The sequence below is a fragment of the Panthera onca genome, chromosome A1 (genome assembly GCF_046562875.1).
Source record: "Panthera onca isolate mPanOnc1 chromosome A1, mPanOnc1 haplotype 2, whole genome shotgun sequence".
Classification (NCBI taxonomy): Eukaryota; Metazoa; Chordata; class Mammalia; order Carnivora; family Felidae; genus Panthera; species Panthera onca.
In genome coordinates this window covers 114,936,765-114,955,396 of record NC_138339.1, presented here as the reverse complement: position 1 = coordinate 114,955,396, position 18,632 = coordinate 114,936,765, and positions in this window count along the sequence as shown.

Genomic DNA, 18,632 nt, shown 5'->3' with positions numbered 1-18,632 from the left:
AAGAGAGAGAATCTTAAGCAGGCTCTGCACTCAGCATGGAGCCGGACATGGGGCTTGATCTGATGTTCTGGGACTCAATCCTATGACCTTGGGCTCGACTCTGAGCAATGGATCATGTATGGAGCCAAAATCAACAGTTTGATATTCAACCAACCAAGCCAGAGAGAGCCACCCAGGGACCCCCAAATGACTCAACTTTTAAATCTGAGTTAACTGTAGAGTCACATGCAGTTAGAAGAATACAGAAAAAAAAGTTAATAAACTGGTTTTATTAAAATTAAAAACTTTTGTGCATCAAAGGACTATAAAGAGAGTGAAAAGGCAACTCACAGAAATGGAGAAAATATTTGCAAATCATATACTTGATAAGTTATTAACATCCAAAAAATATATTTTTAACCAACAACAAAACTCCCCAAACAATCCTATTAAAAAATGGGCAAAGGATTTGAATGGACATTTCTCCAGAGAAGATATAAAAGTGGCCAATAAGTACTTGAAAAGATGCCCAACATCCATAATAATTAGGGAAATACAAATCTAATCCACAGCAAGAGACCCTCTTACACTCATTTCGATGGCTACTGAGGAAAAAAATCAGAATATAACAAGTGTTTCCAAGGATATGAAGAAATTTAAACTCTTGTGCACTACTGGTGGGAATGTCGAATAGTGTAGCTGCTATGGAAAACCTTATGGTGTTTTTTTTTTAATGTTTATTTATTTGAGACAAATAGAAGAGAGCTGAGGAGGGCTTGAGAGAGAGAGAGAAAGAGAGAGAGAGAGAGAAAGAGAGAGAGAGAGAGAGAGAGAGAGAGAGAGAGAGAGAATCAGAAGCAGATTCTGTGCTGTAGCACAGGGCCCGACTCAAGGCTCTAAGTCACGAACTGTGAGATCATAACCTGAGCATAAATCAAGAGTCAGATGCTTAACCGACTGAGCCACCCAGGCACCCCATGGTGGTTCTTCTAAAAATTAAAAATATAGTTACCACATGATCCAACAATTGCACTTTGATATCCAAAAGAATGGGAAACAAGGAAGGACTTGAACATATATTAGCACACTTAGTATCATAGCAGTTTTATTCACAATAGCCAAGACAACTCAAAAGTCCATCAGTGGATGAAAAGATAAAATGTGGTATATACATATAAAGGAACATTATTCAGCTTTAAAAAGGAGTGAAATTCTGATATATGTTAGAACATGGATAAACCTAAAAAAACATTTCATTTAAATAAATCAGACACAAAAGGACACAAATTACATGACTCCACTTATTCTAGGATATTTAGAATAGTGAAATTGATAAGGTCTAAAAAGGAGCTGCAGGAAGGGAGGAATGAGGAATTTTTTTAAGTGGATATAGTTTCATTTTGGAACAATGAAGTTTTGGAGATGGATAGTGGTGATAATTGTACAACATTGTGATATACTAAATGTCATTCAATTATAAACCTAAAAATGGTGAAAATGATACATTTTATATTATGTGTATTTTATCAAGATAAAAAAAAGGAATTCAAAGAGATCCCATGTATACTCCAGTTTCCCCCAGTGGTAACATCTTACAAAACTCTACATTATATAACCAGGAAGTTGACACTGATATAATCCACTGATTGTGTTCAGATTTCCCCAGTTTTAATGCACTCATTTGTGTGTTTTTTATATTTTTTAATGTTCGAAAACAATCAAAAGAATAATATTGTGTGACAAGTGAAAATTATATGAAATTCAAATTTCAGCATTCATAAACAAAGTTTGATTGGAATATAGTCACACTCCTTAATTTGTATAATGTCTACTTTTGTAGCTCTAGTGGCAGTTAAGAAGTTGTGACAGAGACATATGGCTAAAAAGCATAAAATGTTTACTATCTGGCCCTTCACAGAAAAAGTTTACTGACCTCTGTTCTACAGTATAATTAGATGCCCCTTAACCCTTCCTCCCCGCCCCCCCCCCCCCCCCCCGGCAAAAAGCAGTGATCATAAAATAACTTGGGGAAAACTACTGAAAAATATGTATCACTTTAGACAAATTAAGCATAATGAAAATGGTAGACTGTCAAGGGTGGTATTTATAATAAATAAATAGGTACTATTTGGCTTTGCTGGGAATCTTAATTGTTCCCAACAAGCATACTCTTACCTCTTCTCACCAGGGTGAGTACTGATTTTTTGGTTCTTATATTTTTGGTCATTATACCAATGAATATGCTTTTGATTTAAGAAACAGAAAATAGAACTGAATGTCATCTAAATAATAGGAAAATTGTATTACCTTTCATTAAAATTTGAGAAGCAAGGGTACTCCAGAGTTGAGTAGTTCAGTCGCTCAAAGATGTAATCAAGGACCCAGGTTCTTTCCACTTTTCTGCTGGGCCATCCTCAATTTATTCTCAGGCACACCCCCTCATGTTCTCAAATGGCTTCCATAGCTCACTGTGTCCTAAGGTTGGAAGGGGGAAAGAGGCATGTCCCTTCCTCATATGTCATGGTGAAGATGATCAAAACTCTTCCAGAAGCCCCCTGAAAGACTCTCTTCCTGAATTGCTTCCAAATCCTATACTAGCCTTGATAAGAGGAAAAGAATACCATGACCAGACTAATCTAATCAGGATCTGTCCCTGGAATAGGGAAGAGCGCTATGTTCTGAAACACATGGTCATCTAATGTGAACAAAAGTGGGACTTTGTTAGCAAAGAAAAATGTGGGGGAATGAATACTGGAAGGTAAAAAATAAGTGTGTCATAGACACAGTTTGGATGGCTGCAACCTTAATTGTGGAGTGGATGAACCAGAAAGTGGGCTTTCACCAGACATCAAATCTGCCAACACCTTGATCTTGGACTTCCCAGCCTTCAGAACTGTGAGAAATGAATTTCCATTGTTTATAAGCCACTGTGTCTATGAAACTTTGTTATAGTAGCCCAAACTGACTAAGACACCATTCACTGTTGCTCTTCATCTGAGTCTTAGAGTATTTCTGAATGCTGACTTTCCTTTCTTAGGTGACAAAACTCAATAGTAGTCCTCTCAATTTGTGGGTGGAAATAAAACACTCACATCATCCTGATTCATGTAGGATTTCAAATTTACCCACAGTCAACCCACCCCCTCTTTTTACAAATAGGAGGAAAAGTATGAGAAATGTATCTCTGATTAAAATTGAGTACAGAGGTCAGCAGTATCAATGAGAGGGCTTCTAGGAAAGGGAAGTATTAAGGGTGGGGGATGCTACAGGAGGGCAATCTGGGAGCCACACACCTAATGGTAGGGACATTGGGGGGAAAAAGGACATTTAGAACTAGAAATTTGGAGTAATGGTAAGTGCTTCTCCTTTAGAATCAGTTGTCATTCTGACCTGAATCTGAAATCCTGAGTGATTAGAAACTTAAAATGGGGGTTATTAAATTCAGACAAGTCCAGAGGAAGACTTTCCCGGCTAGTGTCCATCCTAGCCAAGTTGACCCTTGTTCCTGGTAAGCAGGATAAGGTTGTCCCCATCTTCAGGCCATGTGGGCCTATCAGCCCTTGCCTGCTTCTTCTAGGAGGCCCAGTGTCGCTGAGATGATAGCTCAAGTCTTGCCAAGGGTTCTGGGAGGTTGGGCCTACTGCTCCCACAGATTTCTTTTCTGTCTAAAATTATTTGTGATGGCATTCATAGGGCCAGAACGCCCTCATTCTCTTTTTCAGACTTCTGAGAACCTTCCCTGAAACTTCTTTTGTATCCATCTGTCCTGAGTGCATTTGATTGAAATCCTGAGTACAATTTCAATCTTGGTAACTACTCTCAGAGCATCAGGGACTTTTCAGGAATGGGGGTGCAGAGAGATGGGGGAAGGACAAATTTGGAGTGTGGCTATGAAGAGTCAGAAGGAAAGGCCACCATTAGTGCCCCTTGACATTAAGGAACAGAACACTGGGATGATGCAAAAGGCACACCTAACACTCTTGGTGAGAAAGCACAAGTATGAGCGCGAAGACAGGAAAGTGGGAACAAACAAGAAGGATGCTTCGTAACTCAATTACTTTCCCTTCAAAATCTTTTGTTTGGTGTGGTAAGTAGAGAATTTTTGCTTCTAATTCATATACCTAAGATAAAACTATAACCAGAATGCTCTGGAAAGAATGTTTTATGAATTCATATCCCTATTCTCTCAAGAAAGGAGACATAAAATCCAATAGTATAGCATGAATAATTATTAGAAATAAAGGGAAAAAAAGACAGTCTAAAATGGAGCCAGGAATGTAACTATAAGAGCACGCCCTGAGCACTAGGCATGACTCAGCTGCACGCTGAACCCCAGGCTTACCAGCAGCCAGCTCAAAGTGGAGAGTACCACTCACAGGTGTTCACATAGCTGTTAAGATAAAAAGGCCAGCGGCCAAAAATAAGTCAATCATTCTTGGTACTGTTGGAGAAGTGGATAAAGTACACCAAAGATGGCTGATTGGACTAAAACAAACTCTGGTCTCTAGCTTAGAGACCCCCTCCTCCAGGTTCTTCTTCCTTTGTTTGCTGCACGCCAGAAAACCACCTTCCCTCCCACAAATTTGGAGGCTGATAACTATAAATTACCCTTCCCGCTCACATTCGGGGCTCACATCTTTGGAGAAACGGTCTCCTCTGAGCCTGCTGGTGTTAAATAAATCTCCAATTCACCAAGGTCTCCGAGTGCTGCTTGGTTTTTCTGCCAGTGTTCCAGCCTGATTCTGTAACAGTACTAAGACCAGCCTGATTCCGTAACAGTACTAAGACCAGACAAATGCTTTGGAGAGTCCCTTGGAATAGGACAAGATGAAATGCTGAACAATGTGGTTCTATAGGAGATCCAATGATAAACTCTTTCTAATAGCATCCTTCATTATAGCAAATTCTACTGAGGGGAAGCATGGGTGGTGGTGGCAGTTACTTTGAAATAACATGTGTTCTTAACATTGGAAAGTCAGAAATGTATTGCCAGTTTAGGACATTTCAATGTTTCAGTGAGAAAAAACACTAATAAGAGTTCATCTTCAAGAAAAACAAAGTCCTATCTTTGGAAGCCCTCCTATCACTGTTCCCTTTCTCCACCGACAGACAGACAGACACACACACACACACACACACACACACACACACACACACACTTCTCTTAATTCTTATTCCATGGCTTCGCTGAATAAAGGAAAGATTATACTATAATAACTGTTTTTAAAATTAGGAAGCCACCAATTTAAGAAACCAGGCAATAAATTATAGTGAAAAATGACTGATTCTTATATAATAGTAGTAGAACCAGATTTTGTGGGCCCTGAAGCTTATACAATTTGAGGCCCTCTCTTTAAGGACAATAATAGAAAATTATGAATATAAAAATTGTATGAACATAAAGACAAAATAAATCACAACAAATTACTGGCGCCATGGAGATTTGAGTCCTTTTCTTCTGAGATTAGGCAATTTACCAGAAATGCTTACAAAGAAAAGCTTCCTGATTGCAACCTGCCCTCTCCTTCCCACCAGCAATGAACTCCCAGCTCTCACAGGGGCCTGGGCAAGTGAGGGGCCCTGCAGCTTAACCTTCATTAATTCATGGCTTTATAGAAAATCATCTGAGTTCCCGTCACTAAGTCTACCAGCTTTTCCTAGAAGAGGAAGCTTCTCTCTTCCTTTGATAATGCAAAATTTGAACTGTTATTGACAAGACCCCAAAGAAATCAATGTCTTTATTTCTTTGAAAATGACTCCCTACCCATCTGGAAGAAATAATAGCTTCTAGTCTTGTTCTTTTTAAAATGATCGTTTGCCCTCACTCATATGTCAGGCTCTAAATAAGGGGTATCCTTGGCCGTCATACAAGAGAATTTCCAGAGAAGTGTTTGGGGCCAAAGAGAAGGAATGTGCGATCTGTTCTCTGAGAGGCAAACAGCAGGAAGTTGGGAAAGTCTGATATTGCTGAATGTATTTTCTGTACATCTTGTCCTTTACTCAAATTAATTTTACTTTGCTTGCTTGGATGAAGATCTGGGACAATTTTGACTTCAGCTTTATAACTAATGAATTTGAAAGTAGAAAAGCCAGATGGAAAAACCATCTCCAATCTAAAAAGAAAAATTCACTTCTAGAAAAATATTGCATGTGACTCAGAAAAATTAGTATTATTTAAAAATGAAACCTCAAGGACACAGGTTTTGCTGAGAGTGTTTCCTCTTTGCTTCTTGTAATTTTACTCTGGAATTTGAGCAGTGTTAGCATTTTTGGTACACAATGGATTTCCTGTAGTGAGAGGAAAGAGTCATAGGTTGAGTTTAACTGAAGGAAGGCGCGGCCCTTTGATGATTAACACAAGATGTAAAGCGGTCAAATTTTTAAAAAGTCAACAAATGGTTTAACACAGCCAGATTCCCTTACATGCATGCTAAGGTGCTTTTGACTGAGCTCCAGGCAGCTGCTTAATGGCAGTGATTTCCTCCAGGTCCCTGGAAGGTGGTGTGTGATGGGAAACTGGGTGAGTGGGAGTGCCCAGGGGGAGGCCAGGCTCTGAGCCAGGCCTGGAAAGCAAAGCCTGGGGTTCTCAGAGCAATTATTCAACCTCCTGGCCCAGGGGGCTCTGGAGAAATTAGGGAAGCCTTTTAGAATTGATGTCTTTGCGTAGGAGGCTGTAGAGCCAGTGAGAACCTATCAAGTTGACCCACAGGATCCCTGTGCACAGGAAAGGAATGGGAAATGATGCATAAGAAGAAACAAAGGCAAGAAAAGAAAGCAAATATAAGTTCAAGCCTCCTGTATGGAGAACAAACACTGACAGACTGTTCTGAGGCATATGACTACAACGAACTCTCAGTGACAAGAATAGTGTCAAAGGGGTCTGATGTGGATGAAAAGAAACTATAAATTAATTTCTAAAGGAAACAGAAATTTATGATTTTAAGGCATATTGTTTCATAGTTAAATAGCTGAGGAGGCAGGCAGAAATCCTCCTGGGAGTGTTTACATGCTTAAAGGGGGGGAAAAGAGTAACTGGGCCAATTAATTGTTATTAAACAGATGTTGCTAAGATTACTTAAAGTACTTGAACACGGTTTGTTTCCTTCAGAAGGCTAAACATGATTTCAGTGTTTCACAAATCCTGTTTTTCAAAATATTGCTTTGATGGAGTCTATCTCTTGAACTTATTCTATACTCTTCAGCAGGTGAGAAAGAATGTGGTCTTATCCTGGGTGGAATACATTAGTGTATTGCAGCAATAATAATATAACAATTTATTTTGTATATACTATATACCACGCTCTCTACAGATCTCTTTCTGCATGCATGTGCTTTTTGAAATTTTATTTTAAAATTCTTTTAAATTTCTTTATTTGTTTTGAGAGCAAGAGAGTGAAAGAGTGAGAGACTGAGAGAGAGAGAGTGTGTGCATGAGCAGGGGAGGGGCAGAGAGAAAGGAAGAGAGAATCCCAAGCAAGCTCTGAGTGGGGAGTCTGATGTGGGCCTCAAACTCAAGAACCACAAGATTATGACTTGAGTCAAAGTCAGACACTTAACCCACTGAGCCACCCAGGTGTCCCTGAGAATTTTTTAAATTGATAACCTCCACACACTAAAAATTTTTAAAGAAATTTAAGGGCACAGAGTGAGATGTACATAAGGTTAAGTCTTCAATTCTGGTTCCCTAAACATTCAGGCCAGAGTCACCACAGTTCACTAGTTTCATATGCTTGCCTTCCAAGACAGTGTGCTGAGCATTAAAAAATGCTCACCTCGGGGCGCCTGGGTGGCTTAGTCAGTTAAGCATCTGACTTCAGCTCAGGTCATGATCTCACAGTTCATGGGTTCGAGCCCCACATCGGGCTCTGTGCTGACAGCTCTGAGCCTGTAGCCTGCTTAGGATTCTGTGTCTCCCTCTCTCTCTGCTCCTCCCCCACTCATGCTCTATCTCTGTCTCTATCTCTCTCTCTCTCTCTCAAAAATAAAACATTAAAAAAAAAAAAATTTAAAAAAAAAAAAAAAAGAAGAAAAATGCTCACCTCATGGGATGGCTGGGTGGCTCAGTCAGTCAAGCGTCTGACTTCAGCTCAGGTTATGGTCTAGCAGTTCATGAGTTCGAGCCCCGCATCGGGCTCTGTGCTGACAGCTCAGAACCTAGAGCCTGCTTCATTCAGATTCTGTGTCTCCCTCTCTAGCTGCCCCTCCCCTCCCCCTCTCTTTCAGATTCTGTGTCTACCTCTCTAGCTGTCCCTCCCCCGCTCTCTCTCAAAAATAAACATTAAGAAAATTTTTAAAAAACACACACATCACCTCATTTACTCCTCACTACAACCCTACATGGTGACTACTATTATTATTTTTGTTAACAGCTGAGGAAACTGCAGCACAGAGTGTCCTTGCCCCAAATCACAAGATAATAGGAGAACCGGGATCAGAACTCACATCCGTTTTATCACTGCTGTACTTCCTTCCCATTATCCTCACTCCAGATGGCCTCCATGCCTGGACTCTATTCTCTCCCCCATTTGTTTGTCTAAACCCTACCCATTCTCCAGGGCCTTGCTCAGGATACTATTATTAGCATTCATTGAGTGCTTGCTGTGTGCCAGGCACTTGCACACGTGGTCTTACTTAATCCTGACAGAAGTTCTACAAGGTATGTTGCTATTATTATCCTCATTAACAGAAGTGAAACCGAGACTTCAAAAGTCACACAACAGAGGCAACACTCAGCCAGGACAGTCTCATCTGAGGCCCCTGCCTCCCAGCTGGGACACACCCACTCTGCAAAGCCCTCCCAGACCCCCCAGCTTGCAGGGATTTCACTCCTCTGGGGACAGCCTTCACACTTCTCCTCACCAACCAAGGTGGCATCTATCTGCTTGCAATTCATCCTGGCAATTCAGCATTCTAGATTCTTCCATCTTTGCTGTCACTCTCAGAAAGCAAAGACTCTATTTTTAATGCTTGGTCCTAATGCTTCGTAACTGCTTGGCAAACGTGAAGTGTGCAATAAACAATTGGCTTACTGTAAAAAAAAAAATTTAGCTCCATGTGAGCATTTGCAGAAATCCTAGTGAGACTTTACAAAGTGGAACAAGAAACTGGACTAATGAAAATCGAACTCTTTAAACTTCTGTCTGGAATTATGTCATCAGCATATTTAACTTCTGAAAAATCAAATTTATGTGCACTAGAAAAAATGAAAGAGGAAAAGGGCAATTGAATGGTGTGGTGATATTGCCTTCCACTGCTCTCCCGGCACTCTGGCCTCCATGTGGGCATGCCACTGGGTACTGTGAATCTTCCAGTAAAGCAGGGAACCTGCATGGTTCCCCCTATAGCTGCCAGCACAGCCACATGAAGCCCAGAGCCCATAAAACATACTGAGGAAACATAGTGATGAAAGCAGGGGGTGTGAGCTAGAAATCCTGAGGTATAGTTTCCTCTAGTCCAATATGAATGTTGGGGTTCTGATCTTCATTATGGGTAGTAAGCAACCAGAAGCCACCGTTTTTAATGCAATTAAAACACTCTCCTAACTTCCATGAACTCAACAGCCTGTCAGATTTATCCCAGAAAAACAACCTGTGTTCCAAGTGATGGAAGGTCCAGCAGCACCAGCCCCCAACCCTCTTGCCCCAGACAGACAGTCTGTCTCCAGGCAGTAAATCGTTTACCCTGGCTGCTCCTGCCAGCAAACAAACAAAGTAGAAGAAAAGAAAGAAGTCATTTCCATTGATTCAACTGAGAAATAGGAGGGATTTTGGCCACAGTCTCTGCCATAATGTCTATAGGGAATTGTCTTGGCTGAGACACTCCAGCCAATCAGTGAGGAAGAGTGGGAGCTACTTCTCATTTCAGAGGGAGGGGAAGAGGTGGGCAGCTTGGGGCAGGGAGAGAATGGAGTTGGTGGCACATTGTGAAACAGCTGTGTGTTTAAATCAGAGGCCCTGGGCCAAGGGCAGTCAGAGAACATGAAAATTCCAGGCACAGAGAGGATTCCTAAAAGGGTCAACCCCTCTTTAGGCAAAGAGAGAACTGGAGGTGTAGTGATGAAAGCAGGGGGTGTGAGCTAGAAATCCTGAGGGATAGTTTCCTCCATTCCGATATGAATGTTGACTTTGGTATAATGGATTTCCGTGTGTGTGTGTGTGTGTGTGTGTGTGTGTTTTAAACAAGGAAAAATCCAATACCTACATTTCTAGTGCTGCAGTTGGTCCCATTTCATTCTTCCCAAACATGGTAAAATGTCTGATAGGTAATAAAGGGGAGAAAAGAGAGGACTTAATACTTTCATACAAAATTCTTAAATTAGGGGTCAGTTAAATGTTTTTTATTTTTTGTTTCTTCCTCTAAATAATTGTTTCCTGTTTTCCCTTTTGTCCTTGGGGCTCTCCTCTTTGCATCTCTCCTGCCCCCACTTCCCACCCACTTCCACTCTCTTTCTCTACTTTCACTTCAGTGGCTGACAAAACCAGAACGTTATTTGGCTTTGAAATAGTCACTGTGGAAGTTTATGAAATCTTTTTATCCAGAGGTTTTACTAAGACAGGCATTAGCCTCTCTTTTTTAAAATAGTTTAGGGAGAGTATGCATGCTCACGTGTGTGTATGCACGTGCATGCTGGGAGAGGGCTGGTGCTGGTGTACCTCCTTGTGGTACGGAAAAGTCTGATCCCTAGAGTAGGGGAAGAGCACAGGAGTAGGAAAAGCTTCTCTGTTTCCTCCTCAGGATCCAGTGGGAATCCTGGCCATTTTGGCACATAACTTGGCCACCACTTTATTATGTGGTTGATTTGGAAAGCAGATTGCTCAGAACGGCAAGGAAAGGCAGAACCTTGAAAACTGCTTTTAAGCAAGGGCCCTCCTGATGTACATTCTGGGATGGGTCTATGTCACCTGTGAATAGAGGGGTACTTGCAGCCTTTTGGTGTCCGCTATGTGGGGTGGACAGTCCCCTTCCTGTGCAAAGCCACACTGGTTCTGAGGCAGTTTTGGCTTTCTGAGAACATGTCATGAAAGCAACTAAGAAACAGGAAACCATCGCTTGGGCTGTAAAGTAGATTGGTGCCTTACTGAAGCCAGTGAATACAGAAAATGGTCTTAAGAATCACGAAACTAACATCAACCTGAGAGAGGAGGGAGAAAGAAAAGACAAGTGTGCATCTTCAAGTCTGGATACAGTACACTGTTTGACTGTGGCAGTCTACGAGTGGACTGCACGTGCCCCTTCCGGACTTCTACCTCTACTCAATTTTCCATTTCCTTGCCCTCTGCTTTTCTGAGGTCAGCCCCACTTCTTCAGTAATCCTTTCCTTGGGCCACCAGATCCTCTTGGGCTTCACAAAACCCTCCCTTCTCTGCCCTTCTCCAACGTTCCAGTGATTGGAGGCTCCCTAAGTACACAGCAATCACACTGATGATCCAAGGGGGTGCCCAGGATTTGTTGATAGCTGTGATGGTCCCCACAATGCTCAGTGAACTTGGCTGAGGTCTGCCCTGACCCTACATTTAGTGCCTGAGAGTAAGACCTACGTTCTATTCGATTTGATTCGATTCAGTTCTGAGAGAGAGGGCACAAATGAGCAAGGGGCAGAGAGAGAGGGAGAGAGAATACAAGAATCTCACAAGGGGCAGAGAAACAAAGAGGGGGAGGGAGAGAGAGAGAGAGAGCGAGCGAGAGAGAGAGAAGTGGGATTCACTCCAAGTGGGGCTCAAGCTCACCCGGTGCAGGGCTTGTGTGCACCAGAAGCGGGGCTCGAATTCATGAGCCATGACATCATGACCTGTACTGAAATCAGATGCTTAACCAACTGAGCCATCCGGGCGCTCCAAGACCTACTTTTTAAAGGAAAGAAAGAGAATGACTGAATGACAAGGTTTGTTTTGTCATGTTTTCTATTTATAAGTGAAACCACATTCAGAGAAAATTTGTGACCATAAAGTTGGCATCTATCTATCTATCTATCTATCTATCTATATTTTTAGTCAGTCTTCTGTTGGGGAATTTTTCTTCTACTTTTTAAGAGAAAATAAAAGCCAGTGGAGAGAAACTCTCTCAAATTCTTGCCACATACCTTTCTTCTGCTCCCTCCACCATAGTTGAAGAAATTGCTCACTGCCACAGTCAATTCTAAGGCTTTCCCTTGCAGTCTGATAGACTTAGCTCCATTCTACATTCCTTCTCCTTCCTGTTGCCTCTCTCCAGGTTAGCTAATTCCTAGAAACATAAAACAACTCACCTGGCAGTGAATCTGTCCCATGCAAACGAATAAATTCGGAATCTGTACCCTAACCACCTCTTTTCTGTGGTTCTCACAGGGCTGTTACACTTGGCCCACTATCCTCCTACTCTAACTACCACAGGGCTGGGTAGCAGACAGCTAGAGACAGGCCCACTGCTTCCAGAGCCTACTGGTTATTCCTGCTAGCCGGTCCTAAACCTGTTCACGCTGCCTTGCCTTCCTATAAAAACCAAAATAAAGCCTTCTGCCCATGTTTCTCCCCATCTCCCTCTGTTTCCTGACTGACCCTGGTACTTCCCCCATTTGGCCCTGTGTGGCCTGGTGTACCCCTCTTCTACTGAATTGTAATAAATTATGTTTTCAGTGGCAGGGGTCTCCTGATCTGTGAGCTTCCTATTATTGGAATAATAATGAAACCTAATTTTAGACCATCTGCTCACATCCTTATCTGGTTCCTTTGGCTTCAGTCAAGCATATTGAAATAGGTATTTACACTCTCCATCACCACTTCCCTACCACCATCCACTCTGAAATTCTCCTAAAATTTGACTTTTCTCCCAATATTCCCCTAACACTGCTTCTGTCAAGATCACAAATGATCTTGTTGCTGAAATTTAAGGTGGCTTTTCTGGCATTACTTGATTTAAGCTCTAAGCAGCATCTCATACTTGGTAACCCCTGTGCTCATGAAAATGACTTCCTTGGGCTTTAATGATACCTATCTTTTTCACCACAATGTCTGATAATCTTTTGTGGGTTCCATTTTGGTTTATTTGTTCACTGCAGAATCCATAGAAAACTCAACAGTATACTTGTCATTTCCACATGGACATCCACCAGCATTTTAGAATGGGGACATCCTAAAATTTTTTTAAATATTTATTTTTGAGAGAGACAGAATGTGAGTGGGGGAGGGGCAGAGAGAGAGAGAGAGAGAGAGAGAGAGAGAGAGAAACAGCATCTGAAGCAGGCTCCAGGCTCTGAGCTGTCAGCACAGAGCCCAATGTGGGGCTCAAACTCACAAACTGTGAGATCATGACCTGAATGGAAGTCAGGTGCTTAACCAACTGAGCCACTCAGGCTAGAATGGGGACATCCTAAATCAAGATCACATCTCCATCCCAAGCCCACTCTCCTACTGTATTTTCTTTCTCAATGAATGGCATTGCCATCCCTGTAGTTGCCCTAGTCAGAACCCTGATGGCATCCCCAGCCCCTCTCTGCCACATTCCCCACATCCAGTCAGTAAGGCCTATAACTTTTACTTCTACTTATTACTTTTATTTCAAATCGATTTCTTTCTCTCTATTTCCATTGTCCCGACATTTAGTTCAAGTTATTTTACCTCTCACCTGGTTAATCCAACAGTTTCCTAACTACTCCCTGCCTCCATCTTTGTCCCTTTCTTTGCATTCTTCTCATTGCAGCCAGTGCTCTTTCTAAGCATTCACATCAGAGCAAACAACTACTTTTCCCCACTTAACACTCCTTTGCTTGTGCCTCACTGACCTTAAGACAAGGTCCAAATTTTTCCACATGGCCTTCAAGGACTTTGATCTTGAGTTCCCTCCTTGCTTCTCTTGTCTCTGATCATCCTTACTACGACCCCATCATACTAAACTATTGCAGTGTCCTGTCTGTGCAGTTCCATGAACTCTCTTTCCTTCTCCTGTTCCTGGCCAACTCTAGCTCATAATTAGATCCCAGGTTAGAGATATGAATCCTGCATTAAAGCCTTTTCTGATTTTTAGGTGCCTCTAGAGCCAATAGAATACCTCCCTCAAAAGTCTTAATACACTATAGTCAGTGCCTTCTCCTTGCCTGTTTCCCTGGTAGTTATAAGCACCTTGAGGGCAAGACCATCTCTGGTCAACTACACCATTTCCAGTGTCCTACACAGTGCTGGCATAAATACTTGTTAAATAAATGACAGTAATTCCAACCAATGCTTGTGGGCAAGAGTGGTTCTGTGACATGGCCTGTTCTGAGCACACTAACATTATTATCCTCACATTCCTTTCATCATCAAGAATAATATTCATTGAGTGCTCACTGTGTGTCATGCTATTTTCCAAGAGCAGGGGAAAAAAGCCAGACCACTTCCTTATTTATTCCATTGAAACGGTATTTAAATAAAGTCACTTTCATTTTTCTTTTATTTCAGTGGTGATTAAAACTGAGATCATTCTTGTAGGGGCTGCTGTATAAAAGCCCAAAGAACTAATCATTGGCCTTAAGCAACACTGACTTCAGGGGGTAGATTTCTTAGTTATCCATGATATATTTTGACCATATGCATCTAACCATTCATTAGAAGCCTAAAAATGTTTAAGGTCAAATCATCACCACTTAAAAACATACTTACTTGTTCAGGGATTGTTTTCCAACTTGTTGAACTGGACCACATGTTTATCATCTCTAATTAATTCCCATAATTAAATAATTGACAAACTAAAGCCATCTTTTGGTTTGCTTATAGAAATGAAATTGTTAATATATGTTGATATTAATGGCTAATATTAGAAATTAATTGCTAATATGAAGAAAAGGAGGTCACTGTAGGGCACAACGGAGTCACTATTTCTGAGTTAGTGGAATTTTTGATGATTTCCTAGAGCAAACAAATATTTATATGTCTGACATTTTGAGCATATCTGGCAGAGGCTATAAATAATATTGCAACTTATGTATCTGACATTTGCCATTGCCATCTCCAGAGACTTTGCCCACATTTGTTATCAGTTTGCAAAGACCTAACAGGAAGAGCCAGACATTCCTGGATTAAATTATTCCATTTCATCTTCACAGAGAAGAAATTGTAGCATTTTCATTGCCATTTTGTGACTGGGCAGGAAAGGTGCTGCCTTAGTCCACTTGGGCTGCTATACCAAGTATCATAGACTGGGTGGCTTCTATTTCTTACACTTTCTCAGTCTGAATAGACTAAGACAAATGGATCTTGCCCAAGAGAACTTCCTAGAGAGGGGACCCCAAAAGAAAGGTGGGCAGTTAGTATCAGGGGGCTGGTAGGAAGACATAAGCTGCTGGCCAGAGGAGAGCTGTTCTCACCAAGAGAGACCAAGTTAGATAAGCTAGAAGCAGTCCCACTGGAGAGAGGCAGCTATGTCACAGCTAGCACCCCAGGGAGGGAGGAGGGGGGCAGAGGCCAGAGCACAGCCTTGAGGATGCATCTTTGCTCCCTCATCCCCTCTCTCCACAGGGTGGCCCTGAGGGGTCTAACACATGTGCCAGGAAATTGGAGAAGAGGTAGATAAAGAAGGAAAGAGGAAGCTAACAACACATCATGGCAGGCTCCAAGCCTGAAGCCAATGTAAGCTACAAGTTTAGAGGAGAATTAGATTGGAGTTGAGATGTTAAACTGTTCTGCACTTTTAAAATGAAAGACTGTTCTTGGGCCTGAAAAGGCCCCAGGTTCTATGGGACCTGCCTGAGATTTTATCTAGGACCTGGAAAAATGGTCTCTGCTTACTATGGAGTGGTGGGCAACACTAAAACTGCTTTCATGTGCACAGTTTATTGAGACTGACTTCTGAAAAGAAATGAGTCACATATACATTTTGGAATGTTTGCTAAAAAAATTCTATGGCTTCTTTTTTTTAATTTTTAAAAAATTTTTTTAAGTTTATTTATTTTCAAGAGAGAGAAAGCGTGAGCAGGGAGGTGCAGAGAGAGAGGGAAACATAATCCAAAGCAGGCTCCAGGCTCCAAGCTGTCAGCACAGAACCCCATGTGGGGTCTGAACTCATGAACGGTGAGATCATGACCTGAGCCAAAGTCAGACGCTCAACCAACTGAGTCACCCAGGCGTCCTGACTTCTTTTTTGTGTATATGTGTATGTACATACACATATAACATGTATACAGAATCATGGACTTTTACAGTTGGAAGGATACTTAAAGATGTTCTAGTCCAACATGCTCATTTCACAAATGAGGAAAATTCAGTTTCTTTAAAAGCTCTTTCAGTCCCAAAGTTCTATGATTTTGCAATATTGACAGCTGCTTATAGAAGATATTGAAATAAACCACACTTTTCTCTAACAGATATGCACTCGACTTTTAAAACAGAGCCAAGTAACCTGTGATGTCAGAAAGGCACTCTGAATACCAGTTGGTTCATTGCTTCTGCAGGAAGCTTGCCTTTTTTTTTTTTAATAGATGGGGGATCTGTCAACCTAAATAACTGCAATATTTGACTAAGAGCCAAGCCTCCAAGTCCAAAAACAGAGACCAAATTTGCCCTTGTTTTAGATGAAATCATTTCTATTCACCTTCAGAGAACCTTTCAGTCCTACCTGTCCAGAGATTTATGCATATAGGCTTACAAGATGTCAGTCTTTCCAAAAAACCTTGGTTCTGCGCCCCTGAGCTTTCCCCCTATCCCGATGGCAGAGGCAAAGGTAGAAGGAAGTTTCAAAGATCTTCAGGCAGGAAAACAGAAGAGTAGGCAATGATCACAGTCCATTAATCTCATTCCTTCTGAGTTCTTGTACCACTCATGAGCCTACCATGTGAACCTCCAGGGAGTGGTCCCGCCATTTTCTAGGACCTCAGAGTTCTCCACTGGGGCCTCTGCATCTTATTCGTGGTGAAGGAAGAGAGAGAGCATGAATGGCTCTAGACCTCTTAGGGAGGTCAGACACATCACAGCCACTCACATTCAGAATCAGCCCATGCCTCACCTGCTGCAAGAGCCTGGGAAATGTAGTTTTGACATGTGCCCAGGAAAAAAGGACATGATGGTGTTGATGGCCATCAGTGGTCTCAGCAGCAGCCTGATATCTCTGTGCCTGATATCTCTGTGGGGGATCAATGTGTGCAGGGACTATGCCCCAAATGGCTAGGCAGGGAGCCTGGCCCTGCCACATGGAGCTGTAAGGCACAGTGATGGTACTTACCTCCCAGGACTGTTGTGAGGTTACACAAGAGGACTCTTCAGAGTTCTAAATTTAGAACAATGGCTGCTCTTAGTAAACAACTGAGGAATAATAGCTATTTTTGAATGGAAAGCACCTCATCAGGTCTGACACAAGAACATTAGAGGCTATTGTTTCTCCTTTCTCTTATTTATGGCTTCAACTAAAAATGTTATTTTCTAATGTTTGAGGTCCTTCAATGACCTCCACCTGCTTCTCCTTTTCTTTCCAGCTTTCTTCTTTGCTGCAGCTTTGGATGGCTGTTTCCGTTCCGGATTTTTATTTCCTCCATCACGCACCCTCTGGCTGTAAAAGTCTCCTTTGCTTATGCTCTGTCCTGTGGCCTCCAGTTCCTTCCCCACCATCGAATACCTCCTGAAAACTTCCTCTTAATGAAACCTTCTCTTTATTGCCCATTTAAAGATTGTTTCTAAATTAAGTGGAGTGCTCCCTTCTGGTTTTCTACTTTTCTCCCTGTATATTTTATCAATTCTCACAGGAAATAAAACCCAGGAGAAACAGAGCTATTAGCAGCAGCAATACCAGTAATTGGCAATCAGATTTTATGGAGTTTCTTGGATACTGATGGAACAAAGTCAGAAAATAGAACCCATCTATGTTACTGCTTTACCCATGTAACCCAACCTGGAGAATTTTGGTTGGCATCCTCATCGACAATGAGCTTTACAAAAGGAGGCGTTTTGTTTTATTCCAACTGTAGCTTCCTCACCCTGGAACAATGTACATAATGGGTATTCACAACTTTTTTGCTAAAATAATCTTCAACTGGAGAAGGGAGAGTTAACAGCAGAAAGTGGTACATGAAAACAAGGTAATATTTATTAAAAACTACTTAGTTTCTTCTGATATTCTCTACCACAACTTTTTAAGGAATTTTTAATTATAAGATTAAAGTCATTATGAAGAAGTATTCTTCTTAGAATCAAAAAATATATTTACAGTGTTAGAAGGGCTAGCACATTTCATAAAAATGTTGGTCTTAGGATCTAAGTGGCCATTCTTCATCACATTATTTTCTCTTAGAAACTGTTAATAAGATGGAGCGCCTGGGTGGCTCAGTCCATTAAGCGTCTGACTTCGGCTCAGGTCTGATCTTACTGTTCATGAGTTTTAGCCCCGCAGTGGGGTTCTGTGCTGATAGCTTGGAGCCTGCTTCAGATTCATTCATTCTCTCTCTCTCTCTCTCTCTCTCTCTCTCTCTCTCTCTCTCAAAAATAAATAAACATTAAAATTTTTTTTTTAAAAACTGTTAATAAGACACCCTTTCCAGATTCAGTTTAAGTGAAAGGCAATTACCCCTATGTTCTTGACAGTGAAATTTTAAGGTAATTAAAAAAGTCAGAGCAAAGCATTATGTCCTGTTAAGCTAAGCCTTATTTTAAAATGGTTTGCACAGATACCTTTCAAATGTTGAAGATAAAACACACATAGAAGCTTCCTGACATTTT